The following is a 25899-nucleotide window of genomic DNA, read 5'->3' as shown; positions in this document are numbered from 1 at the left end:
CTCCCATGCCAGGGATTGAGCTTTCGAGTCCCTTCTGGGGTGGGTTGTGGTGCTGTGGAAACGAGCTGGGCCCAGAGGTTGATGAGCTGAAGCCATCCTCACCTAACAATTTTTATTTTTAGAAATTAATTGCAACCAGCGATCAAAAAAAGCATAATATCTTCGGCATGTCTCATTGCCCTTGGTGATTCTTTTTTTTTACTGTTTCTATCAGTTCGTATAGGTCATGCTATTACACCATGCCCCAGATGCCTAAAAAACTGGCCTCCCAAGCCAGAGATTGTGAGTTTAAGTCTTGTCAGGGGTGGCTGAAAACAGAGTGTCCCAGCGGAAGCGTGCTGGGCCCATAACCCAGAGGCCTATAGATTGAAACCATCCTCTGCAATCCATTTTTATTTTCAGAAATGAACTGCAACCAGGGATAAAAAAAAAGCATAATATCAATGGCATGTCTCAGTGCCCTCCGTGGGTTGAAGCAGAGTGGCGCTGCGGAAACGTGATGGGCCCAGAGGTTGATGGATGAAACCATCCTCTGCAATCCATTTTTATTTTTAGAAATTAATTGCAACCATAAATAAAAAATAGCATAATTTCATGGGCATGTCTCAGTGCCCTCTGTGATTCTTTGTTTGACTGCTTCTGTCAGTTTGTATAGGTCACACTGATTACAGAGGTGCAGCGGTAGCGTGATGGCCCCGTAACCCAGAGGTCGATGGATCGAAACCACTCTCTGCTATCAAGATAGATTTTGGCAAGTACCCTAGTGGCCTAATGGATAAGGCACTGGCCTTCTAAGCCAGGGATTGTGGGTTCGAGTCCCATCTGGGGTGGATGAAGGCAGTTTGGGAAAGAAGAAGAGAGTTCATGTAACAAAGATGTTGAAGCTATTGAATTTTTTGAAAGGAAGTGCAAATAGAGATTAACAAAAAGTATACTTTCATGGGCATGTCTCTCTGCCCTTCGTGATTCTTTTTTTGAATCTGCTTCTATCAGTTCGTATAGGTCATGCTGATCACACAGTGCCACAGTGGCCTAAGAAACTGGCCTCCTAATCCATGTATTGTGCGTTGAAGTATTATTTTGGGGTGCCTGAAAGTGGAGTGATGAAGTGCAAGTATGCTGAGCAGTTAACCCAGTGATTTATGGATCGAAACCATCCTCTTCTATCCAGTTTGTTTTCAGCAAACAGAAATATAAAAACTGCTAACAATCTTGATTTTTACAAATTAATTGCAACCAGCGTTCAAAAAAAGCAAAATATCATGGGCATGTCTCAGTGCCCTATGTGATTCTTTTTTTTACTGTTTCTATCAGTTCGTATAGGTCATGCTATAACACCATGCCCCAGATGCCTAAAAAACTGGCCTCCCATGCCAGGGATTGAGCTTTCGAGTCCCTTCTGGGGTGGGTTGTGGCGCTGTGGAAACGAGCTGCGCCCAGAGGTTGATGACCTGAAGCCATCCTCAGCTAACAATTTTTATTTTTAGAAATTAATTGCAACCAGCGATCAAAAAAAGCATAATATCTTCGGCATGTCTCATTGCCCTTGGTGATTCTTTTTTTTTACTGTTTCTATCAGTTCGTATAGGTCATGCTATTACACCATGCCCCAGATGCCTAAAAAACTGGCCTCCCAAGCCAGAGATTGTGAGTTTAAGTCTTGTCAGGGGTGGCTGAAAACAGAGTGTCCCAGCGGAAGCGTGCTGGGCCCATAACCCAGAGGCCTATAGATTGAAACCATCCTCTGCAATCCATTTTTATTTTCAGAAATGAACTGCAACCAGGGATAAAAAAAAGCATAATATCAATGGCATGTCTCAGTGCCCTCCGTGGGTTGAAGCAGAGTGGCGCTGCGGAAACGTGATGGGCCCAGAGGTTGATGGATGAAACCATCCTCTGCAATCCATTTTTATTTTTAGAAATTAATTGCAACCATAAATAAAAAATAGCATAATTTCATGGGCATGTCTCAGTGCCCTCTGTGATTCTTTGTTTGACTGCTTCTGTCAGTTTGTATAGGTCACACTGATTACAGAGGTGCAGCGGTAGCGTGATGGCCCCGTAACCCAGAGGTCGATGGATCGAAACCACTCTCTGCTATCAAGATAGATTTTGGCAAGTACCCTAGTGGCCTAATGGATAAGGCACTGGCCTTCTAAGCCAGGGATTGTGGGTTCGAGTCCCATCTGGGGTGGATGAAGGCAGTTTGGGAAAGAAGAAGAGAGTTCATGTAACAAAGATGTTGAAGCTATTGAATTTTTAGAAAGGAAGTGCAAATAGAGATTAACAAAAAGTATACTTTCATGGGCATGTCTCTCTGCCCTTCGTGATTCTTTTTTTGAATCTGCTTCTATCAGTTCGTATAGGTCATGCTGATCACACAGTGCCACAGTGGCCTAAGAAACTGGCCTCCTAATCCATGTATTGTGCGTTCAAGTATTATTTTGGGGTGCCTGAAAGTGGAGTGATGAAGTGCAAGTATGCTGAGCAGTTAACCCAGTGATTTATGGATCGAAACCATCCTCTTCTATCCAGTTTGTTTTCAGCAAACAGAAATATAAAAAATGCTAACAATCTTGATTTTTACAAATTAATTGCAACCAGCGTTCAAAAAAAGCAAAATATCATGGGCATGTCTCAGTGCCCAATGTGATTCTTTTTTTTACTGTTTCTATCAGTTCGTATAGGTCATGCTATAACACCATGCCCCAGATGCCTAAAAAACTGGCCTCCCATGCCAGGGATTGAGCTTTCGAGTCCCTTCTGGGGTGCTTTGTGGTGCTGTGGAAACGAGCTGGGCCCAGAGGTTGATGACCTGAAGCCATCCTCAGCTAACAATTTTTATTTTTAGAAATTAATTGCAACCAGCGATCAAAAAAAGCATAATATCTTCGGCATGTCTCATTGCCCTTGGTGATTCTTTTTTTTTACTGTTTCTATCAGTTCGTATAGGTCATGCTATTACACCATGCCCCAGATGCCTAAAAAACTGGCCTCCCAAGCCAGAGATTGTGAGTTTAAGTCTTGTCAGGGGTGGCTGAAAACAGAGTGTCCCAGCGGAAGCGTGCTGGGCCCATAACCCAGAGGCCTATAGATTGAAACCATCCTCTGCAATCCATTTTTATTTTCAGAAATGAACTGCAACCAGGGATAAAAAAAAGCATAATATCAATGGCATGTCTCAGTGCCCTCCGTGGGTTGAAGCAGAGTGGCGCTGCGGAAACGTGATGGGCCCAGAGGTTGATGGATGAAACCATCCTCTGCAATCCATTTTTATTTTTAGAAATTAATTGCAACCATAAATAAAAAATAGCATAATTTCATGGGCATGTCTCAGTGCCCTCTGTGATTCTTTGTTTGACTGCTTCTGTCAGTTTGTATAGGTCACACTGATTACAGAGGTGCAGCGGTAGCGTGATGGCCCCGTAACCCAGAGGTCGATGGATCGAAACCACTCTCTGCTATCAAGATAGATTTTGGCAAGTACCCTAGTGGCCTAATGTATAAGGCACTGTCCTTCTAAGCCAGGGATTGTGGGTTTGAGTCCCATCTGGGGTGGATGAAGGCAGTTTGGGAAAGAAGAAGAGTGTTCATGTAACAAAGATGTTGTAGCTATTGAATTTTTAGAAAGGAAGTGCAAATAGAGATTAACAAAAAGTATACTTTCATGGGCATGTCTCTCTGCCCTTCGTGATTCTTTTTTTGAATCTGCTTCTATCAGTTCGTATAGGTCATGCTGATCACACAGTGCCACAGTGGCCTAAGAAACTGGCCTCCTAATCCATGTATTGTGAGTTCAAGTATTATTTTGGGGTGCCTGAAAGTGGAGTGATGAAGTGCAAGTATGCTGAGCAGTTAACCCAGTGATTTATGGATCGAAACCATCCTCTTCTATCCAGTTTGTTTTCAGCAAACAGAAATATAAAAACTGCTAACAATCTTGATTTTTACAAATTAATTGCAACCAGCGTTCAAAAAAAGCAAAATATCATGGGCATGTCTCAGTGCCCTATGTGATTCTTTTTTTTACTGTTTCTATCAGTTCGTATAGGTCATGCTATAACACCATGCCCCAGATGCCTAAAAAACTGGCCTCCCATGCCAGGGATTGAGCTTTCGAGTCCCTTCTGGGGTGGGTTGTGGCGCTGTGGAAACGAGCTGGGCCCAGAGGTTGATGACCTGAAGCCATCCTCAGCTAACAATTTTTATTTTTAGAAATGAATTGCAACCAGCGATCAAAAAAAGCATAATATCTTCGTCATGTCTCATTGCCCTTGGTGATTCTTTTTTTTTACTGTTTCTATCAGTTCGTATAGGTCATGCTATTACACCATGCCCCAGATGCCTAAAAAACTGGCCTCCCAAGCCAGAGATTGTGAGTTTAAGTCTTGTCAGGGGTGGCTGAAAACAGAGTGTCCCAGCGGAAGCGTGCTGGGCCCATAACCCAGAGGCCTATAGATTGAAACCATCCTCTGCAATCCATTTTTATTTTCAGAAATGAACTGCAACCAGGGATAAAAAAAAGCATAATATCAATGGCATGTCTCAGTGCCCTCCGTGGGTTGAAGCAGAGTGGCGCTGCGGAAACGTGATGGGCCCAGAGGTTGATGGATGAAACCATCCTCTGCAATCCATTTTTATTTTTAGAAATTAATTGCAACCATAAATAAAAAATAGCATAATTTCATGGGCATGTCTCAGTGCCCTCTGTGATTCTTTGTTTGACTGCTTCTGTCAGTTTGTATAGGTCACACTGATTACAGAGGTGCAGCGGTAGCGTGATGGCCCCGTAACCCAGAGGTCAATGGATCGAAACCACTCTCTGCTATCAAGATAGATTTTGGCAAGTACCCTAGTGGCCTAATGTATAAGGCACTGGCCTTCAAAGCCAGGGATTGTGGGTTTGAGTCCCATCTGGGGTGGATGAAGGCAGTTTGGGAAAGAAGAAGAGTGTTCATGTAACAAAGATGTTGTAGCTATTGAATTTTTAGAAAGGAAGTGCAAATAGAGATTAACAAAAAGTATACTTTCATGGGCATGTCTCTCTGCCCTTCGTGATTCTTTTTTTGAATCTGCTTCTATCAGTTCGTATAGGTCATGCTGATCACACAGTGCCACAGTGGCCTAAGAAACTGGCCTCCTAATCCATGTATTGTGCGTTCAAGTATTATTTTGGGGTGCCTGAAAGTGGAGTGATGAAGTGCAAGTATGCTGAGCAGTTAACCCAGTGATTTATGGATCGAAACCATCCTCTTCTATCCAGTTTGTTTTCAGCAAACAGAAATATAAAAACTGCTAACAATCTTGATTTTTACAAATTAATTGCAACCAGCGTTCAAAAAAAGCAAAATATCATGGGCATGTCTCAGTGCCCTATGTGATTCTTTTTTTTACTGTTTCTATCAGTTCGTATAGGTCATGCTATAACACCATGCCCCAGATGCCTAAAAAACTGGCCTCCCATGCCAGGGATTGAGCTTTCGAGTCCCTTCTGGGGTGCTTTGTGGTGCTGTGGAAACGAGCTGGGCCCAGAGGTTGATGACCTGAAGCCATCCTCAGCTAACAATTTTTATTTTTAGAAATTAATTGCAACCAGCGATCAAAAAAAGCATAATATCTTCGGCATGTCTCATTGCCCTTGGTGATTCTTTTTTTTTACTGTTTCTATCAGTTCGTATAGGTCATGCTATTACACCATGCCCCAGATGCCTAAAAAACTGGCCTCCCAAGCCAGAGATTGTGAGTTTAAGTCTTGTCAGGGGTGGCTGAAAACAGAGTGTCCCAGCGGAAGCGTGCTGGGCCCATAACCCAGAGGCCTATAGATTGAAACCATCCTCTGCAATCCATTTTTATTTTCAGAAATGAACTGCAACCAGGGATAAAAAAAAGCATAATATCAATGGCATGTCTCAGTGCCCTCCGTGGGTTGAAGCAGAGTGGCGCTGCGGAAACGTGATGGGCCCAGAGGTTGATGGATGAAACCATCCTCTGCAATCCATTTTTATTTTTAGAAATTAATTGCAACCATAAATAAAAAATAGCATAATTTCATGGGCATGTCTCAGTGCCCTCTGTGATTCTTTGTTTGACTGCTTCTGTCAGTTTGTATAGGTCACACTGATTACAGAGGTGCAGCGGTAGCGTGATGGCCCCGTAACCCAGAGGTCAATGGATCGAAACCACTCTCTGCTATCAAGATAGATTTTGGCAAGTACCCTAGGGGCCTAATATATAAGGCACTGGCCTTCAAAGCCAGGGATTGTGGGTTTGAGTCCCATCTGGGGTGGATGAAGGCAGTTTGGGAAAGAAGAAGAGTGTTCATGTAACAAAGATGTTGTAGCTATTGAATTTTTAGAAAGGAAGTGCAAATAGAGATTAACAAAAAGTATACTTTCATGGGCATGTCTCTCTGCCCTTCGTGATTCTTTTTTTGAATCTGCTTCTATCAGTTCGTATAGGTCATGCTGATCACACAGTGCCACAGTGGCCTAAGAAACTGGCCTCCTAATCCATGTATTGTGAGTTCAAGTATTATTTTGGGGTGCCTGAAAGTGGAGTGATGAAGTACAAGTATGCTGAGCAGTTAACCCAGTGATTTATGGATCGAAACCATCCTCTTCTATCCAGTTTGTTTTCAGCAAACAGAAATATAAAAACTGCTAACAATCTTTATTTTTACAAATTAATTGCAACCAGCGTTCAAAAAAAGCTAAATATCATGGGCATGTCTCAGTGCCCTATGTGATTCTTTTTTTTACTGTTTCTATCAGTTCGTATAGGTCATGCTATAACACCATGCCCCAGATGCCTATAAAACTGGCCTCCCATGCCAGGGATTGAGCTTTCGAGTCCCTTCTGGGGTGGGTTGTGGCGCTGTGGAAACGAGCTGGGCCCAGAGGTTGATGACCTGAAGCCATCCTCAGCTAACAATTTTTATTTTTAGAAATTAATTGCAACCAGCGATCAAAAAAAGCATAATATCTTCGGCATGTCTCATTGCCCTTGGTGATTCTTTTTTTTTACTGTTTCTATCAGTTCGTATAGGTCATGCTATTACACCATGCCCCAGATGCCTAAAAAACTGGCCTCCCAAGCCAGAGATTGTGAGTTTAAGTCTTGTCAGGGGTGGCTGAAAACAGAGAGTCCCAGCGGAAGCGTGCTGGGCCCATAACCCAGAGGCCTATAGATTGAAACCATCCTCTGCAATCCATTTTTATTTTCAGAAATGAAATGCAACCAGGGATAAAAAAAACATAATATCAATGGCATGTCTCAGTGCCCTCCGTGGGTTGAAGCAGAGTGGCGCTGCGGAAACGTGATGGGCCCAGAGGTTGATGGATGAAACCATCCTCTGCAATCCATTTTTATTTTTAGAAATTAATTGCAACCATAAATAAAAAATAGCATAATTTCATGGGCATGTCTCAGTGCCCTCTGTGATTCTTTGTTTGACTGCTTCTGTCAGTTTGTATAGGTCACACTGATTACAGAGGTGCAGCGGTAGCGTGATGGCCCCGTAACCCAGAGGTCGATGGATCGAAACCACTCTCTGCTATCAAGATAGATTTTGGCAAGTACCCTAGTGGCCTAATGGATAAGGCACTGGCCTTCTAAGGCAGGGATTGTGGGTTCGAGTCCCATCTGGGGTGGATGAAGGCAGTTTGGGAAAGAAGAAGAGTGTTCATGTAACAAAGATGTTGAAGCTATTGAGTTTTTAGAAAGGAAGTGCAAATAGAGATTAACAAAAAGTATACTTTCATGGGCATGTCTCTCTGCCCTTCGTGATTCTTTTTTTGAATCTGCTTCTATCAGTTCGTATAGGTCATGCTGATCACACAGTGCCACAGTGGCCTAAGAAACTGGCCTCCTAATCCATGTATTGTGAGTTCAAGTATTATTTTGGGGTGCCTGAAAGTGGAGTGATGAAGTACAAGTATGCTGAGCAGTTAACCCAGTGATTTATGGATCGAAACCACCCTCTTCTATCCAGTTTGTTTTCAGCAAACAGAAATATAAAAACTGCTAACAATCTTTATTTTTACAAATTAATTGCAACCAGCGTTCAAAAAAAGCTAAATATCATGGGCATGTCTCAGTGCCCTATGTGATTCTTTTTTTTACTGTTTCTATCAGTTCTTATAGGTCATGCTATAACACCATGCCCCAGATGCCTAAAAAACTGGCCTCCCATGCCAGGGATTGAGCTTTCGAGTCCCTTCTGGGGTGCTTTGTGGTGCTGTGGAAACGAGCTGGGCCCAGAGGTTGATGACCTGAAGCCATCCTCAGCTAACAATTTTTATTTTTAGAAATTAATTGCAACCAGCGATCAAAAAAAGCATAATATCTTCGGCATGTCTCATTGCCCTTGGTGATTCTTTTTTTTTACTGTTTCTATCAGTTCGTATAGGTCATGCTATTACACCATGCCCCAGATGCCTAAAAAACTGGCCTCCCAAGCCAGAGATTGTGAGTTTAAGTCTTGTCAAGGGTGGCTGAAAACAGAGTGTCCCAGCGGAAGCGTGCTGGGCCCATAACCCAGAGGCCTATAGATTGAAACCATCCTCTGCAATCCATTTTTATTTTCAGAAATGAACTGCAACCAGGGATAAAAAAAAGCATAATATCAATGGCATGTCTCAGTGCCCTCCGTGGGTTGAAGCAGAGTGGCGCTGCGGAAACGTGATGGGCCCAGAGGTTGATGGATGAAACCATCCTCTGCAATCCATTTTTATTTTTAGAAATTAATTGCAACCATAAATAAAAAATAGCATAATTTCATGGGCATGTCTCAGTGCCCTCTGTGATTCTTTGTTTGACTGCTTCTGTCAGTTTGTATAGGTCACACTGATTACAGAGGTGCAGCGGTAGCGTGATGGCCCCGTAACCCAGAGGTCGATGAATCGAAAGCACTCTCTGCTATCAAGATAGATTTTGGCAAGTACCCTAGTGGCCTAATGGATAATGCACTGGCCTTCTAAGCCAGGGATTGTGGGTTCGAGTCCCATCTGGGGTGGATGAAGGCAGTTTGGGAAAGAAGAAGAGAGTTCATGTAACAAAGATGTTGAAGCTATTGAATTTTTAGAAAGGAAGTGCAAATAGAGATTAACAAAAAGTATACTTTCATGGGCATGTCTCTCTGCCCTTCGTGATTCTTTTTTTGAATCTGCTTCTATCAGTTCGTATAGGTCATGCTGATCACACAGTGCCACAGTGGCCTAAGAAACTTGCCTCCTAATCCATGTATTGTGCGTTCAAGTATTATTTTGGGGTGCCTGAAAGTGGAGTGATGAAGTGCAAGTATGCTGAGCAGTTAACCCAGTGATTTATGGATCGAAACCATCCTCTTCTATCCAGTTTGTTTTCAGCAAACAGAAATATAAAAACTGCTAACAATCTTGATTTTTACAAATTAATTGCAACCAGCGTTCAAAAAAAGCAAAATATCATGGGCATGTCTCAGTGCCCTATGTGATTCTTTTTTTTACTGTTTCTATCAGTTCGTATAGGTCATGCTATAACACCATGCCCCAGATGCCTAAAAAACTGGCCTCCCATGCCAGGGATTGAGCTTTCGAGTCCCTTCTGGGGTGCTTTGTGGTGCTGTGGAAACGAGCTGGGCCCAGAGGTTGATGACCTGAAGCCATCCTCAGCTAACAATTTTTATTTTTAGAAATTAATTGCAACCAGCGATCAAAAAAAGCATAATATCTTCGGCATGTCTCATTGCCCTTGGTGATTCTTTTTTTTTACTGTTTCTATCAGTTCGTATAGGTCATGCTATTACACCATGCCCCAGATGCCTAAAAAACTGGCCTCCCAAGCCAGAGATTGTGAGTTTAAGTCTTGTCAAGGGTGGCTGAAAACAGAGTGTCCCAGCGGAAGCGTGCTGGGCCCATAACCCAGAGGCCTATAGATTGAAACCATCCTCTGCAATCCATTTTTATTTTCAGAAATGAACTGCAACCAGGGATAAAAAAAAGCATAATATCAATGGCATGTCTCAGTGCCCTCCGTGGGTTGAAGCAGAGTGGCGCTGCGGAAACGTGATGGGCCCAGAGGTTGATGGATGAAACCATCCTCTGCAATCCATTTTTATTTTTAGAAATTAATTGCAACCATAAATAAAAAATAGCATAATTTCATGGGCATGTCTCAGTGCCCTCTGTGATTCTTTGTTTGACTGCTTCTGTCAGTTTGTATAGGTCACACTGATTACAGAGGTGCAGCGGTAGCGTGATGGCCCCGTAACCCAGAGGTCGATGAATCGAAAGCACTCTCTGCTATCAAGATAGATTTTGGCAAGTACCCTAGTGGCCTAATGGATAATGCACTGGCCTTCTAAGCCAGGGATTGTGGGTTCGAGTCCCATCTGGGGTGGATGAAGGCAGTTTGGGAAAGAAGAAGAGAGTTCATGTAACAAAGATGTTGAAGCTATTGAATTTTTAGAAAGGAAGTGCAAATAGAGATTAACAAAAAGTATACTTTCATGGGCATGTCTCTCTGCCCTTCGTGATTCTTTTTTTGAATCTGCTTCTATCAGTTCGTATAGGTCATGCTGATCACACAGTGCCACAGTGGCCTAAGAAACTTGCCTCCTAATCCATGTATTGTGCGTTCAAGTATTATTTTGGGGTGCCTGAAAGTGGAGTGATGAAGTGCAAGTATGCTGAGCAGTTAACCCAGTGATTTATGGATCGAAACCATCCTCTTCTATCCAGTTTGTTTTCAGCAAACAGAAATATAAAAACTGCTAACAATCTTTATTTTTACAAATTAATTGCAACCAGCGTTCAAAAAAAGCAAAATATCATGGGCATGTCTCAGTGCCCTATGTGATTCTTTTTTTTACTGTTTCTATCAGTTCGTATAGGTCATGCTATAACACCATGCCCCAGATGCCTAAAAAACTGGCCTCCCATGCCAGGGATTGAGCTTTCGAGTCCCTTCTGGGGTGGGTTGTGGCGCTGTGGAAACGAGCTGGGCCCAGAGGTTGATGACCTGAAGCCATCCTCAGCTAACAATTTTTATTTTTAGAAATGAATTGCAACCAGCGATCAAAAAAAGCATAATATCTTCGGCATGTCTCATTGCCCTTGGTGATTCTTTTTTTTTACTGTTTCTATCAGTTCGTATAGGTCATGCTATAACACCATGCCCCAGATGCCTAAAAAACTGGCCTCCCAAGCCAGAGATTGTGAGTTTAAGTCTTGTCAGGGGTGGCTGAAAACAGAGTGTCCCAGCGGAAGCGTGCTGGGCCCATAACCCAGAGGCCTATAGATTGAAACCATCCTCTGCAATCCATTTTTATTTTCAGAAATGAACTGCAACCAGGGATAAAAAAAAGCATAATATCAATGGCATGTCTCAGTGCCCTCCGTGGTTTGAAGCAGAGTGGCGCTGCGGAAACGTGATGGGCCCAGAGGTTGATGGATGAAACCATCCTCTGCAATCCATTTTATTTTTAGAAATTAATTGCAACCATAAATAAAAAATAGCATAATTTCATGGGCATGTCTCAGTGCCCTCTGTGATTCTTTGTTTGACTGCTTCTGTCAGTTTGTATAGGTCACACTGATTACAGAGGTGCAGCGGTAGCGTGATGGCCCCGTAACCCAGAGGTCGATGGATCGAAACCACTCTCTGCTATCAAGATAGATTTTGGCAAGTACCCTAGTGGCCTAATGGATAAGGCACTGGCCTTCTAAGGCAGGGATTGTGGGTTCGAGTCCCATCTGGGGTGGATGAAGGCAGTTTGGGAAAGAAGAAGAGTGTTCATGTAACAAAGATGTTGAAGCTATTGAGTTTTTAGAAAGGAAGTGCAAATAGAGATTAACAAAAAGTATACTTTCATGGGCATGTCTCTCTGCCCTTCGTGATTCTTTTTTTGAATCTGCTTCTATCAGTTCGTATAGGTCATGCTGATCACACAGTGCCACAGTGGCCTAAGAAACTGGCCTCCTAATCCATGTATTGTGAGTTCAAGTATTATTTTGGGGTGCCTGAAAGTGGAGTGATGAAGTACAAGTATGCTGAGCAGTTAACCCAGTGATTTATGGATCGAAACCACCCTCTTCTATCCAGTTTGTTTTCAGCAAACAGAAATATAAAAACTGCTAACAATCTTTATTTTTACAAATTAATTGCAACCAGCGTTCAAAAAAAGCAAAATATCATGGGCATGTCTCAGTGCCCTATGTGATTCTTTTTTTTACTGTTTCTATCAGTTCTTATAGGTCATGCTATAACACCATGCCCCAGATGCCTAAAAAACCGGCCTCCCATGCCAGGGATTGAGCTTTCGAGTCCCTTCTGGGGTGGGTTGTGGCGCTGTGGAAACGAGCTGGGCCCAGAGGTTGATGACCTGAAGCCATCCTCAGCTAACAATTTTTATTTTTAGAAATTAATTGCAACCAGCGATCAAAAAAAGCATAATATCTTCGGCATGTCTCATTGCCCTTGGTGATTCTTTTTTTTTACTGTTTCTATCAGTTCGTATAGGTCATGCTATTACACCATGCCCCAGATGCCTAAAAAACTGGCCTCCCAAGCCAGAGATTGTGAGTTTAAGTCTTGTCAGGGGTGGCTGAAAACAGAGTGTCCCAGCGGAAGCGTGCTGGGCCCATAACCCAGAGGCCTATAGATTGAAACCATCCTCTGCAATCCATTTTTATTTTCAGAAATGAACTGCAACCAGGGATAAAAAAAGCATAATATCAATGGCATGTCTCAGTGCCCTCCGTGGTTTGAAGCAGAGTGGCGCTGCGGAAACGTGATGGGCCCAGAGGTTGATGGATGAAACCATCCTCTGCAATCCATTTTATTTTTAGAAATTAATTGCAACCATAAATAAAAAATAGCATAATTTCATGGGCATGTCTCAGTGCCCTCTGTGATTCTTTGTTTGACTGCTTCTGTCAGTTTGTATAGGTCACACTGATTACAGAGGTGCAGCGGTAGCGTGATGGCCCCGTAACCCAGAGGTCGATGGATCGAAACCACTCTCTGCTATCAAGATAGATTTTGGCAAGTACCCTAGTGGCCTAATGGGTAAGGCACTGGCCTTCTAAGCCAGGGATTGTGGGTTCGAGTCCCATCTGGGGTGGATGAAGGCAGTTTGGGAAAGAAGAAGAGAGTTCATGTAACAAAGATGTTGAAGCTATTGAATTTTTAGAAAGGAAGTGCAAATAGAGATTAACAAAAAGTATACTTTCATGGGCATGTCTCTCTGCCCTTCGTGATTCTTTTTTTGAATCTGCTTCTATCAGTTCGTATAGGTCATGCTGATCACACAGTGCCACAGTGGCCTAAGAAACTGGCCTCCTAATCCATGTATTGTGCGTTCAAGTATTATTTTGGGGTGCCTGAAAGTGGAGTGATGAAGTGCAAGTATGCTGAGCAGTTAACCCAGTGATTTATGGATCGAAACCATCCTCTTCTATCCAGTTTGTTTTCAGCAAACAGAAATATAAAAACTGCTAACAATCTTGATTTTTACAAATTAATTGCAACCAGCGTTCAAAAAAAGCAAAATATCATGGGCATGTCTCAGTGCCCTATGTGATTCTTTTTTTTACTGTTTCTATCAGTTCGTATAGGTCATGCTATAACACCATGCCCCAGATGCCTAAAAAACTGGCCTCCCATGCCAGGGATTGAGCTTTCGAGTCCCTTCTGGGGTGGGTTGTGGCGCTGTGGAAACGAGCTGGGCCCAGAGGTTGATGACCTGAAGCCATCCTCAGCTAACAATTTTTATTTTTAGAAATTAATTGCAACCAGCGATCAAAAAAAGCATAATATCTTCGGCATGTCTCATTGCCCTTGGTGATTCTTTTTTTTTACTGTTTCTATCAGTTCGTATAGGTCATGCTATTACACCATGCCCCAGATGCCTAAAAAACTGGCCTCCCAAGCCAGAGATTGTGAGTTTAAGTCTTGTCAGGGGTGGCTGAAAACAGAGTGTCCCAGCGGAAGCGTGCTGGGCCCATAACCCAGAGGCCTATAGATTGAAACCATCCTCTGCAATCCATTTTTATTTTCAGAAATGAACTGCAACCAGGGATAAAAAAAGCATAATATCAATGGCATGTCTCAGTGCCCTCCGTGGTTTGAAGCAGAGTGGCGCTGCGGAAACGTGATGGGCCCAGAGGTTGATGGATGAAACCATCCTCTGCAATCCATTTTATTTTTAGAAATTAATTGCAACCATAAATAAAAAATAGCATAATTTCATGGGCATGTCTCAGTGCCCTCTGTGATTCTTTGTTTGACTGCTTCTGTCAGTTTGTATAGGTCACACTGATTACAGAGGTGCAGCGGTAGCGTGATGGCCCCGTAACCCAGAGGTCGATGGATCGAAACCACTCTCTGCTATCAAGATAGATTTTGGCAAGTACCCTAGTGGCCTAATGGGTAAGGCACTGGCCTTCTAAGCCAGGGATTGTGGGTTCGAGTCCCATCTGGGGTGGATGAAGGCAGTTTGGGAAAGAAGAAGAGAGTTCATGTAACAAAGATGTTGAAGCTATTGAATTTTTAGAAAGGAAGTGCAAATAGAGATTAACAAAAAGTATACTTTCATGGGCATGTCTCTCTGCCCTTCGTGATTCTTTTTTTGAATCTGCTTCTATCAGTTCGTATAGGTCATGCTGATCACACAGTGCCACAGTGGCCTAAGAAACTGGCCTCCTAATCCATGTATTGTGCGTTCAAGTATTATTTTGGGGTGCCTGAAAGTGGAGTGATGAAGTGCAAGTATGCTGAGCAGTTAACCCAGTGATTTATGGATCGAAACCATCCTCTTCTATCCAGTTTGTTTTCAGCAAACAGAAATATAAAAACTGCTAACAATCTTGATTTTTACAAATTAATTGCAACCAGCGTTCAAAAAAAGCAAAATATCATGGGCATGTCTCAGTGCCCTATGTGATTCTTTTTTTTACTGTTTCTATCAGTTCGTATAGGTCATGCTATAACACCATGCCCCAGATGCCTAAAAAACTGGCCTCCCATGCCAGGGATTGAGCTTTCGAGTCCCTTCTGGGGTGGGTTGTGGCGCTGTGGAAACGAGCTGGGCCCAGAGGTTGATGACCTGAAGCCATCCTCAGCTAACAATTTTTATTTTTAGAAATTAATTGCAACCAGCGATCAAAAAAAGCATAATATCTTCGGCATGTCTCATTGCCCTTGGTGATTCTTTTTTTTTACTGTTTCTATCAGTTCGTATAGGTCATGCTATTACACCATGCCCCAGATGCCTAAAAAACTGGCCTCCCAAGCCAGAGATTGTGAGTTTAAGTCTTGTCAGGGGTGGCTGAAAACAGAGTGTCCCAGCGGAAGCGTGCTGGGCCCATAACCCAGAGGCCTATAGATTGAAACCATCCTCTGCAATCCATTTTTATTTTCAGAAATGAACTGCAACCAGGGATAAAAAAAGCATAATATCAATGGCATGTCTCAGTGCCCTCCGTGGTTTGAAGCAGAGTGGCGCTGCGGAAACGTGATGGGCCCAGAGGTTGATGGATGAAACCATCCTCTGCAATCCATTTTATTTTTAGAAATTAATTGCAACCATAAATAAAAAATAGCATAATTTCATGGGCATGTCTCAGTGCCCTCTGTGATTCTTTGTTTGACTGCTTCTGTCAGTTTGTATAGGTCACACTGATTACAGAGGTGCAGCGGTAGCGTGATGGCCCCGTAACCCAGAGGTCGATGGATCGAAACCACTCTCTGCTATCAAGATAGATTTTGGCAAGTACCCTAGTGGCCTAATGGGTAAGGCACTGGCCTTCTAAGCCAGGGATTGTGGGTTCGAGTCCCATCTGGGGTGGATGAAGGCAGTTTGGGAAAGAAGAAGAGAGTTCATGTAACAAAGATGTTGAAGCTATTGAATTTTTAGAAAGGAAGTGCAAATAGAGATTAACAAAAAGTATACTTTCATGGGCATGTCTCTCTGCCCTTCGTGATTCTTTTTTTGAATCTGCTTCTATCAGTTCGTATAGGTCATGCTGATCACACAGTGCCACAGTGGCCTAAGAAACTGGCCTCCTAATCCATGTATTGTGCGTTCAAGTATTATTTTGGGGTGCCTGAAAGTGGAGTGATGAAGTGCAAGTATGCTGAGCAGTTAACCCAGTGATTTATGGATCGAAACCATCCTCTTCTATCCAGTTTGTTTTCAGCAAACAGAAATATAAAAACTGCTAACAATCTTGATTTTTACAAATTAATTGCAACCAGCGTTCAAAAAAAGCAAAATATCATGGGCATGTCTCAGTGCCCTATGTGATTCTTTTTTTTACTGTTTCTATCAGTTCGTATAGGTCATGCTATAACACCATGCCCCAGATGCCTAAAAAACTGGCCTCCCATGCCAGGGATTGAGCTTTCGAGTCCCTTCTGGGGTGCTTTGTGGTGCTGTGGAAACGAGCTGGGCCCAGAGGTTGATGACCTGAAGCCATCCTCAGCTAACAATTTTTATTTTTTAGAAATTAATTGCAACCAGCGATCAAAAAAAGCATAATATCTTCGGCATGTCTCATTGCCCTTGGTGATTCTTTTTTTTTACTGTTTCTATCAGTTCGTATAGGTCATGCTATTACACCATGCCCCAGATGCCTAAAAAACTGGCCTCCCAAGCCAGAGATTGTGAGTTTAAGTCTTGTCAGGGGTGGCTGAAAACAGACTGTCCCAGCGGAAGCGTGCTGGGCCCATAACCCAGAGGCCTATAGATTGAAACCATCCTCTGCAATCCATTTTTATTTTCAGAAATGAACTGCAACCAGGGATAAAAAAAAGCATAATATCAATGGCATGTCTCAGTGCCCTCCGTGGGTTGAAGCAGGGTGGCGCTGCGGAAACGTGATGGGCCCAGAGGTTGATGGATGAAACCATCCTCTGCAATCCATTTTTATTTTTAGAAATTAATTGCAACCATAAATAAAAAATAGCATAATTTCATGGGCATGTCTCAGTGCCCTCTGTGATTCTTTGTTTGACTGCTTCTGTCAGTTTGTATAGGTCACACTGATTACAGAGGTGCAGCGGTAGCGTGATGGCCCCGTAACCCAGAGGTCGATGGATCGAAAGCACTCTCTGCTATCAAGATAGATTTTGGCAAGTACCCTAGTGGCCTAATGGATAATGCACTGGCCTTCTAAGCCAGGGATTGTGGGTTCGAGTCCCATCTGGGGTGGATGAAGGCAGTTTGGGAAAGAAGAAGAGAGTTCATGTAACAAAGATGTTGAAGCTATTGAATTTTTAGAAAGGAAGTGCAAATAGAGATTAACAAAAAGTATACTTTCATGGGCATGTCTCTCTGCCCTTCGTGATTCTTTTTTTGAATCTGCTTCTATCAGTTCGTATAGGTCATGCTGATCACACAGTGCCACAGTGGCCTAAGAAACTTGCCTCCTAATCCATGTATTGTGCGTTCAAGTATTATTTTGGGGTGCCTGAAAGTGGAGTGATGAAGTGCAAGTATGCTGAGCAGTTAACCCAGTGATTTATGGATCGAAACCATCCTCTTCTATCCAGTTTGTTTTCAGCAAACAGAAATATAAAAACTGCTAACAATCTTGATTTTTACAAATTAATTGCAACCAGCGTTCAAAAAAAGCAAAATATCATGGGCATGTCTCAGTGCCCTATGTGATTCTTTTTTTTACTGTTTCTATCAGTTTGTATAGGTCATGCTATAACACCATGCCCCAGATGCCTAAAAAACTGGCCTCCCATGCCAGGGATTGAGCTTTCGAGTCCCTTCTGGGGTGGGTTGTGGCGCTGTGGAAACGAGCTGGGCCCAGAGGTTGATGACCTGAAGCCATCCTCAGCTAACAATTTTAATTTTTTAGAAATTAATTGCAACCAGCGATCAAAAAAAGCATAATATCTTCGGCATGTCTCATTGCCCTTGGTGATTCTTTTTTTTTACTGTTTCTATCAGTTCGTATAGGTCATGCTATTACACCATGCCCCAGATGCCTAAAAAACTGGCCTCCCAAGCCAGAGATTGTGAGTTTAAGTCTTGTCAGGGGTGGCTGAAAACAGAGTGTCCCAGCGGAAGCGTGCTGGGCCCATAACCCAGAGGCCTATAGATTGAAACCATCCTCTGCAATCCATTTTTATTTTCAGAAATGAACTGCAACCAGGGATAAAAAAAAGCATAATATCAATGGCATGTCTCAGTGCCCTCCGTGGGTTGAAGCAGGGTGGCGCTGCGGAAACGTGATGGGCCCAGAGGTTGATGGATGAAACCATCCTCTGCAATCCATTTTTATTTTTAGAAATTAATTGCAACCATAAATAAAAAATAGCATAATTTCATGGGCATGTCTCAGTGCCCTCTGTGATTCTTTGTTTGACTGCTTCTGTCAGTTTGTATAGGTCACACTGATTACAGAGGTGCAGCGGTAGCGTGATGGCCCCGTAACCCAGAGGTCGATGGATCGAAACCACTCTCTGCTATCAAGATAGATTTTGGCAAGTACTCTAGTGGCCTAATGGATAAGGCACTGGCCTTCTAAGCCAGAGATTGTGGGTTCGAGTCCCATCTGGGGTGGATGAAGGCAGTTTGGGAAAGAAGAAGAGAGTTCATGTAACAAAGATGTTGAAGCTATTGAATTTTTAGAAAGGAAGTGCAAATAGAGATTAACAAAAAGTATACTTTCATGGGCATGTCTCTCTGCCCTTCGTGATTCTTTTTTTGAATCTGCTTCTATCAGTTCGTATAGGTCATGCTGATCACACAGTGCCACAGTGGCCTAAGAAACTTGCCTCCTAATCCATGTATTGTGCGTTCAAGTATTATTTTGGGGTGCCTGAAAGTGGAGTGATGAAGTGCAAGTATGCTGAGCAGTTAACCCAGTGATTTATGGATCGAAACCATCCTCTTCTATCCAGTTTGTTTTCAGCAAACAGAAATATAAAAACTGCTAACAATCTTTATTTTTACAAATTAATTGCAACCAGCGTTCAAAAAAAGCTAAATATCATGGGCATGTCTCAGTGCCCTATGTGATTCTTTTTTTTACTGTTTCTATCAGTTCTTATAGGTCATGCTATAACACCATGCCCCAGATGCCTAAAAAACTGGCCTCCCATGCCAGGGATTGAGCTTTCGAGTCCCTTCTGGGGTGGGTTGTGGCGCTGTGGAAACGAGCTGGGCCCAGAGGTTGATGACCTGAAGCCATCCTCAGCTAACAATTTTTATTTTTAGAAATTAATTGCAACCAGCGATCAAAAAAAGCATAATATCTTCGGCATGTCTCATTGCCCTTGGTGATTCTTTTTTTTTACTGTTTCTATCAGTTCGTATAGGTCATGCTATTACACCATGCCCCAGATGCCTAAAAAACTGGCCTCCCAAGCCAGAGATTGTGAGTTTAAGTCTTGTCAGGGGTGGCTGAAAACAGAGTGTCCCAGCGGAAGCGTGCTGGTCCCATAACCCAGAGGCCTATAGATTGAAACCATCCTCTGCAATCCATTTTTATTTTCAGAAATGAACTGCAACCAGGGATAAAAAAAAGCATAATATCAATGGCATGTCTCAGTGCCCTCCGTGGGTTGAAGCAGAGTGGCGCTGCGGAAACGTGATGAGCCCAGAGGTTGATGGATGAAACCATCCTCTGCAATCCATTTTTATTTTTAGAAATTAATTGCAACCATAAATAAAAAATAGCATAATTTCATGGGCATGTCTCAGTGCCCTCTGTGATTCTTTGTTTGACTGCTTCTGTCAGTTTGTATAGGTCACACTGATTACAGAGGTGCAGCGGTAGCGTGATGGCCCCGTAACCCAGAGGTCGATGGATCGAAACCACTCTCTGCTATCAAGATAGATTTTGGCAAGTACCCTAGTGGCCTAATGGATAAGGCACTGGCCTTCTAAGGCAGGGATTGTGGGTTCGAGTCCCATCTGGGGTGGATGAAGGCAGTTTGGGAAAGAAGAAGAGTGTTCATGTAACAAAGATGTTGAAGCTATTGAGTTTTTAGAAAGGAAGTGCAAATAGAGATTAACAAAAAGTATACTTTCATGGGCATGTCTCTCTGCCCTTCGTGATTCTTTTTTTGAATCTGCTTCTATCAGTTCGTATAGGTCATGCTGATCACACAGTGCCACAGTGGCCTAAGAAACTGGCCTCCTAATCCATGTATTGTGAGTTCAAGTATTATTTTGGGGTGCCTGAAAGTGGAGTGATGAAGTGCAAGTATGCTGAGCAGTTAACCCAGTGATTTATGGATCGAAACCATCCTCTTCTATCCAGTTTGTTTTCAGCAAACAGAAATATAAAAACTGCTAACAATCTTTATTTTTACAAATTAATTGCAACCAGCGTTCAAAAAAAGCAAAATATCATGGGCATGTCTCAGTGCCCAATGTGATTCTTTTTTTTTACTGTTTCTATCAGTTCGTATAGGTCATGCTATAACACCATGCCCCAGATGCCTAAAAAACTGGCCTCCCATGCCAGGGATTGAGCTTTCGAGTCCCTTCTGGGGTGGGTTGTGGCGCTGTGGAAACGAGCTGGGCCCAGAGGTTGATGACCTGAAGCCATCCTCAGCTAACAATTTTTATTTTTAGAAATTAATTGCAACCAGCGATCAAAAAAAGCATAATATCTTCGGCATGTCTCATTGCCCTTGGTGATTCTTTTTTTTTACTGTTTCTATCAGTTCGTATAGGTCATGCTATTACACCATGCCCCAGATGCCTAAAAAACTGGCCTCCCAAGCCAGAGATTGTGAGTTTAAGTCTTGTCAGGGGTGGCTGAAAACAGAGTGTCCCAGCGGAAGCGTGCTGGTCCCATAACCCAGAGGCCTATAGATTGAAACCATCCTCTGCAATCCATTTTTATTTTCAGAAATGAACTGCAACCAGGGATAAAAAAAAACATAATATCAATGGCATGTCTCAGTGCCCTCCGTGGGTTGAAGCAGAGTGGCGCTGCGGAAACGTGATGAGCCCAGAGGTTGATGGATGAAACCATCCTCTGCAATCCATTTTTATTTTTAGAAATTAATTGCAACCATAAATAAAAAATAGCATAATTTCATGGGCATGTCTCAGTGCCCTCTGTGATTCTTTGTTTGACTGCTTCTGTCAGTTTGTATAGGTCACACTGATTACAGAGGTGCAGCGGTAGCGTGATGGCCCCGTAACCCAGAGGTCGATGGATCGAAACCACTCTCTGCTATCAAGATAGATTTTGGCAAGTACCCTAGTGGCCTAATGGATAAGGCACTGGCCTTCTAAGGCAGGGATTGTGGGTTCGAGTCCCATCTGGGGTGGATGAAGGCAGTTTGGGAAAGAAGAAGAGTGTTCATGTAACAAAGATGTTGAAGCTATTGAGTTTTTAGAAAGGAAGTGCAAATAGAGATTAACAAAAAGTATACTTTCATGGGCATGTCTCTCTGCCCTTCGTGATTCTTTTTTTGAATCTGCTTCTATCAGTTCGTATAGGTCATGCTGATCACACAGTGCCACAGTGGCCTAAGAAACTGGCCTCCTAATCCATGTATTGTGAGTTCAAGTATTATTTTGGGGTGCCTGAAAGTGGAGTGATGAAGTGCAAGTATGCTGAGCAGTTAACCCAGTGATTTATGGATCGAAACCATCCTCTTCTATCCAGTTTGTTTTCAGCAAACAGAAATATAAAAACTGCTAACAATCTTTATTTTTACAAATTAATTGCAACCAGCGTTCAAAAAAAGCAAAATATCATGGGCATGTCTCAGTGCCCAATGTGATTCTTTTTTTTTACTGTTTCTATCAGTTCGTATAGGTCATGCTATAACACCATGCCCCAGATGCCTAAAAAACTGGCCTCCCATGCCAGGGATTGAGCTTTCGAGTCCCTTCTGGGGTGGGTTGTGGCGCTGTGGAAACGAGCTGGGCCCAGAGTTTGATGACCTGAAGCCATCCTCAGCTAACAATTTTTATTTTTTAGAAATTAATTGCAACCAGCGATAAAAAAAAGCATAATATCTTCGGCATGTCTCATTGCCCTTGGTGATTCTTTTTTTTTACTGTTTCTATCAGTTCGTATAGGTCATGCTATTACACCATGCCCCAGATGCCTAAAAAACTGGCCTCCCAAGCCAGAGATTGTGAGTTTAAGTCTTGTCAGGGGTGGCTGAAAACAGAGTGTCCCAGCGGAAGCGTGCTGGGCCCATAACCCAGAGGCCTATAGATTGAAACCATCCTCTGCAATCCATTTTTATTTTCAGAAATGAACTGCAACCAGGGATAAAAAAAAGCATAATATCAATGGCATGTCTCAGTGCCCTCCGTGGGTTGAAGCAGGGTGGCGCTGCGGAAACGTGATGGGCCCAGAGGTTGATGGATGAAACCATCCTCTGCAATCCATTTTTATTTTTAGAAATTAATTGCAACCATAAATAAAAAATAGCATAATTTCATGGGCATGTCTCAGTGCCCTCTGTGATTCTTTGTTTGACTGCTTCTGTCAGTTTGTATAGGTCACACTGATTACAGAGGTGCAGCGGTAGCGTGATGGCCCCGTAACCCAGAGGTCGATGGATCGAAAGCACTCTCTGCTATCAAGATAGATTTTGGCAAGTACCCTAGTGGCCTAATGGATAATGCACTGGCCTTCTAAGCCAGGGATTGTGGGTTCGAGTCCCATCTGGGGTGGATGAAGGCAGTTTGGGAAAGAAGAAGAGAGTTCATGTAACAAAGATGTTGAAGCTATTGAATTTTTAGAAAGGAAGTGCAAATAGAGATTAACAAAAAGTATACTTTCATGGGCATGTCTCTCTGCCCTTCTTGATTCTTTTTTTGAATCTGCTTCTATCAGTTCGTATAGGTCATGCTGATCACACAGTGCCACAGTGGCCTAAGAAACTTGCCTCCTAATCCATGTATTGTGCGTTCAAGTATTATTTTGGGGTGCCTGAAAGTGGAGTGATGAAGTGCAAGTATGCTGAGCAGTTAAGCCAGTGATTTATGGATCGAAACCATCCTCTTCTATCCAGTTTGTTTTCAGCAAACAGAAATATAAAAACTGCTAACAATCTTGATTTTTACAAATTAATTGCAACCAGCGTTCAAAAAAAGCAAAATATCATGGGCATGTCTCAGTGCCCTATGTGATTCTTTTTTTTACTGTTTCTATCAGTTCGTATAGGTCATGCTATAACACCATGCCCCAGATGCCTAAAAAACTGGCCTCCCATGCCAGGGATTGAGCTTTCGAGTCCCTTCTGGGGTGGGTTGTGGCGCTGTGGAAACGAGCTGGGCCCAGAGGTTGATGACCTGAAGCCATCCTCAGCTAACAATTTTAATTTTTTAGAAATTAATTGCAACCAGCGATCAAAAAAAGCATAATATCTTCGGCATGTCTCATTGCCCTTGGTGATTCTTTTTTTTTACTGTTTCTATCAGTTCGTATAGGTCATGCTATTACACCATGCCCCAGATGCCTAAAAAACTGGCCTCCCAAGCCAGAGATTGTGAGTTTAAGTCTTGTCAGGGGTGGCTGAAAACAGAGTGTCCCAGCGGAAGCGTGCTGGGCCCATAACCCAGAGGCCTATAGATTGAAACCATCCTCTGCAATCCATTTTTATTTTCAGAAATGAACTGCAACCAGGGATAAAAAAAAGCATAATATCAATGGCATGTCTCAGTGCCCTCCGTGGGTTGAAGCAGAGTGGCGCTGCGGAAACGTGATGAGCCCAGAGGTTGATGGATGAAACCATCCTCTGCAATCCATTTTTATTTTTAGAAATTAATTGCAACCATAAATAAAAAATAGCATAATTTCATGGGCATGTCTCAGTGCCCTCTGTGATTCTTTGTTTGACTGCTTCTGTCAGTTTGTATAGGTCACACTGATTACAGAGGTGCAGCGGTAGCGTGATGGCCCCGTAACCCAGAGGTCGATGGATCGAAACCACTCTCTGCTATCAAGATAGATTTTGGCAAGTACCCTAGTGGCCTAATGGATAAGGCACTGGCCTTCTAAGGCAGGGATTGTGGGTTCGAGTCCCATCTGGGGTGGATGAAGGCAGTTTGGGAAAGAAGAAGAGTGTTCATGTAACAAAGATGTTGAAGCTATTGAGTTTTTAGAAAGGAAGTGCAAATAGAGATTAACAAAAAGTATACTTTCATGGGCATGTCTCTCTGCCCTTCGTGATTCTTTTTTTGAATCTGCTTCTATCAGTTCGTATAGGTCATGCTGATCACACAGTGCCACAGTGGCCTAAGAAACTGGCCTCCTAATCCATGTATTGTGAGTTCAAGTATTATTTTGGGGTGCCTGAAAGTGGAGTGATGAAGTGCAAGTATGCTGAGCAGTTAAGCCAGTGATTTATGGATCGAAACCATCCTCTTCTATCCAGTTTGTTTTCAGCAAACAGAAATATAAAAACTGCTAACAATCTTGATTTTTACAAATTAATTGCAACCAGCGTTCAAAAAAAGCAAAATATCATGGGCATGTCTCAGTGCCCTATGTGATTCTTTTTTTTACTGTTTCTATCAGTTCGTATAGGTCATGCTATAACACCATGCCCCAGATGCCTAAAAAACTGGCCTCCCATGCCAGGGATTGAGCTTTCGAGTCCCTTCTGGGGTGGGTTGTGGCGCTGTGGAAACGAGCTGGGCCCAGAGGTTGATGACCTGAAGCCATCCTCAGCTAACAATTTTAATTTTTTAGAAATTAATTGCAACCAGCGATCAAAAAAAGCATAATATCTTCGGCATGTCTCATTGCCCTTGGTGATTCTTTTTTTTTACTGTTTCTATCAGTTCGTATAGGTCATGCTATTACACCATGCCCCAGATGCCTAAAAAACTGGCCTCCCAAGCCAGAGATTGTGAGTTTAAGTCTTGTCAGGGGTGGCTGAAAACAGAGTGTCCCAGCGGAAGCGTGCTGGGCCCATAACCCAGAGGCCTATAGATTGAAACCATCCTCTGCAATCCATTTTTATTTTCAGAAATGAACTGCAACCAGGGATAAAAAAAAGCATAATATCAATGGCATGTCTCAGTGCCCTCCGTGGGTTGAAGCAGGGTGGCGCTGCGGAAACGTGATGGGCCCAGAGGTTGATGGATGAAACCATCCTCTGCAATCCATTTTTATTTTTAGAAATTAATTGCAACCATAAATAAAAAATAGCATAATTTCATGGGCATGTCTCAGTGCCCTCTGTGATTCTTTGTTTGACTGCTTCTGTCAGTTTGTATAGGTCACACTGATTACAGAGGTGCAGCGGTAGCGTGATGGCCCCGTAACCCAGAGGTCGATGGATCGAAACCACTCTCTGCTATCAAGATAGATTTTGGCAAGTACTCTAGTGGCCTAATGGATAAGGCACTGGCCTTCTAAGCCAGAGATTGTGGGTTCGAGTCCCATCTGGGGTGGATGAAGGCAGTTTGGGAAAGAAGAAGAGAGTTCATGTAACAAAGATGTTGAAGCTATTGAATTTTTAGAAAGGAAGTGCAAATAGAGATTAACAAAAAGTATACTTTCATGGGCATGTCTCTCTGCCCTTCGTGATTCTTTTTTTGAATCTGCTTCTATCAGTTCGTATAGGTCATGCTGATCACACAGTGCCACAGTGGCCTAAGAAACTTGCCTCCTAATCCATGTATTGTGCGTTCAAGTATTATTTTGGGGTGCCTGAAAGTGGAGTGATGAAGTGCAAGTATGCTGAGCAGTTAACCCAGTGATTTATGGATCGAAACCATCCTCTTCTATCCAGTTTGTTTTCAGCAAACAGAAATATAAAAACTGCTAACAATCTTGATTTTTACAAATTAATTGCAACCAGCGTTCAAAAAAAGCTAAATATCATGGGCATGTCTCAGTGCCCTATGTGATTCTTTTTTTTACTGTTTCTATCAGTTCTTATAGGTCATGCTATAACACCATGCCCCAG

At 42.7% G+C, this 25899-nt stretch overlaps 11 non-coding genes across 11 annotated transcripts; all 11 read left to right on the top strand.

The window, feature by feature from the left end:
- Positions 1 to 757: 757 nt before the first annotated feature.
- Positions 758 to 830, top strand: trnar-ucu (transfer RNA arginine (anticodon UCU)). Its single transcript has one exon. It is a non-coding gene; the product is annotated as a tRNA-Arg (tRNA).
- A 1291-nt stretch (positions 831 to 2121) lies between these two features.
- trnar-ucu (transfer RNA arginine (anticodon UCU)) lies at positions 2122 to 2194 on the top strand. Its single transcript has one exon. It is a non-coding gene; the product is annotated as a tRNA-Arg (tRNA).
- A 6746-nt stretch (positions 2195 to 8940) lies between these two features.
- trnar-ucu (transfer RNA arginine (anticodon UCU)) lies at positions 8941 to 9013 on the top strand. The gene has a single exon. It is a non-coding gene; the product is annotated as a tRNA-Arg (tRNA).
- A 1291-nt stretch (positions 9014 to 10304) lies between these two features.
- Positions 10305 to 10377, top strand: trnar-ucu (transfer RNA arginine (anticodon UCU)). The gene has a single exon. It is a non-coding gene; the product is annotated as a tRNA-Arg (tRNA).
- Positions 10378 to 13029: 2652 nt separating this feature from the next.
- On the top strand, positions 13030 to 13102 carry trnar-ucu (transfer RNA arginine (anticodon UCU)). The gene has a single exon. It is a non-coding gene; the product is annotated as a tRNA-Arg (tRNA).
- Positions 13103 to 14391: 1289 nt separating this feature from the next.
- Positions 14392 to 14464, top strand: trnar-ucu (transfer RNA arginine (anticodon UCU)). The gene has a single exon. It is a non-coding gene; the product is annotated as a tRNA-Arg (tRNA).
- Positions 14465 to 15753: 1289 nt separating this feature from the next.
- trnar-ucu (transfer RNA arginine (anticodon UCU)) lies at positions 15754 to 15826 on the top strand. Its single transcript has one exon. It is a non-coding gene; the product is annotated as a tRNA-Arg (tRNA).
- Positions 15827 to 17118: 1292 nt separating this feature from the next.
- Positions 17119 to 17191, top strand: trnar-ucu (transfer RNA arginine (anticodon UCU)). Its single transcript has one exon. It is a non-coding gene; the product is annotated as a tRNA-Arg (tRNA).
- Positions 17192 to 18483: 1292 nt separating this feature from the next.
- Positions 18484 to 18556, top strand: trnar-ucu (transfer RNA arginine (anticodon UCU)). Its single transcript has one exon. It is a non-coding gene; the product is annotated as a tRNA-Arg (tRNA).
- A 4022-nt stretch (positions 18557 to 22578) lies between these two features.
- Positions 22579 to 22651, top strand: trnar-ucu (transfer RNA arginine (anticodon UCU)). Its single transcript has one exon. It is a non-coding gene; the product is annotated as a tRNA-Arg (tRNA).
- Positions 22652 to 25308: 2657 nt separating this feature from the next.
- Positions 25309 to 25381, top strand: trnar-ucu (transfer RNA arginine (anticodon UCU)). Its single transcript has one exon. It is a non-coding gene; the product is annotated as a tRNA-Arg (tRNA).
- Positions 25382 to 25899: the final 518 nt, after the last annotated feature.

Source organism: Salmo salar, chromosome 07 (genome assembly GCF_965601325.2).
Source record: "Salmo salar chromosome 07, fSalSal1, whole genome shotgun sequence".
Taxonomy (NCBI): Eukaryota; Metazoa; Chordata; class Actinopteri; order Salmoniformes; family Salmonidae; genus Salmo; species Salmo salar.
The sequence above is the reverse complement of the archived record's forward strand: the minus strand, read 5'-3'. Positions and strand labels throughout refer to the sequence as shown.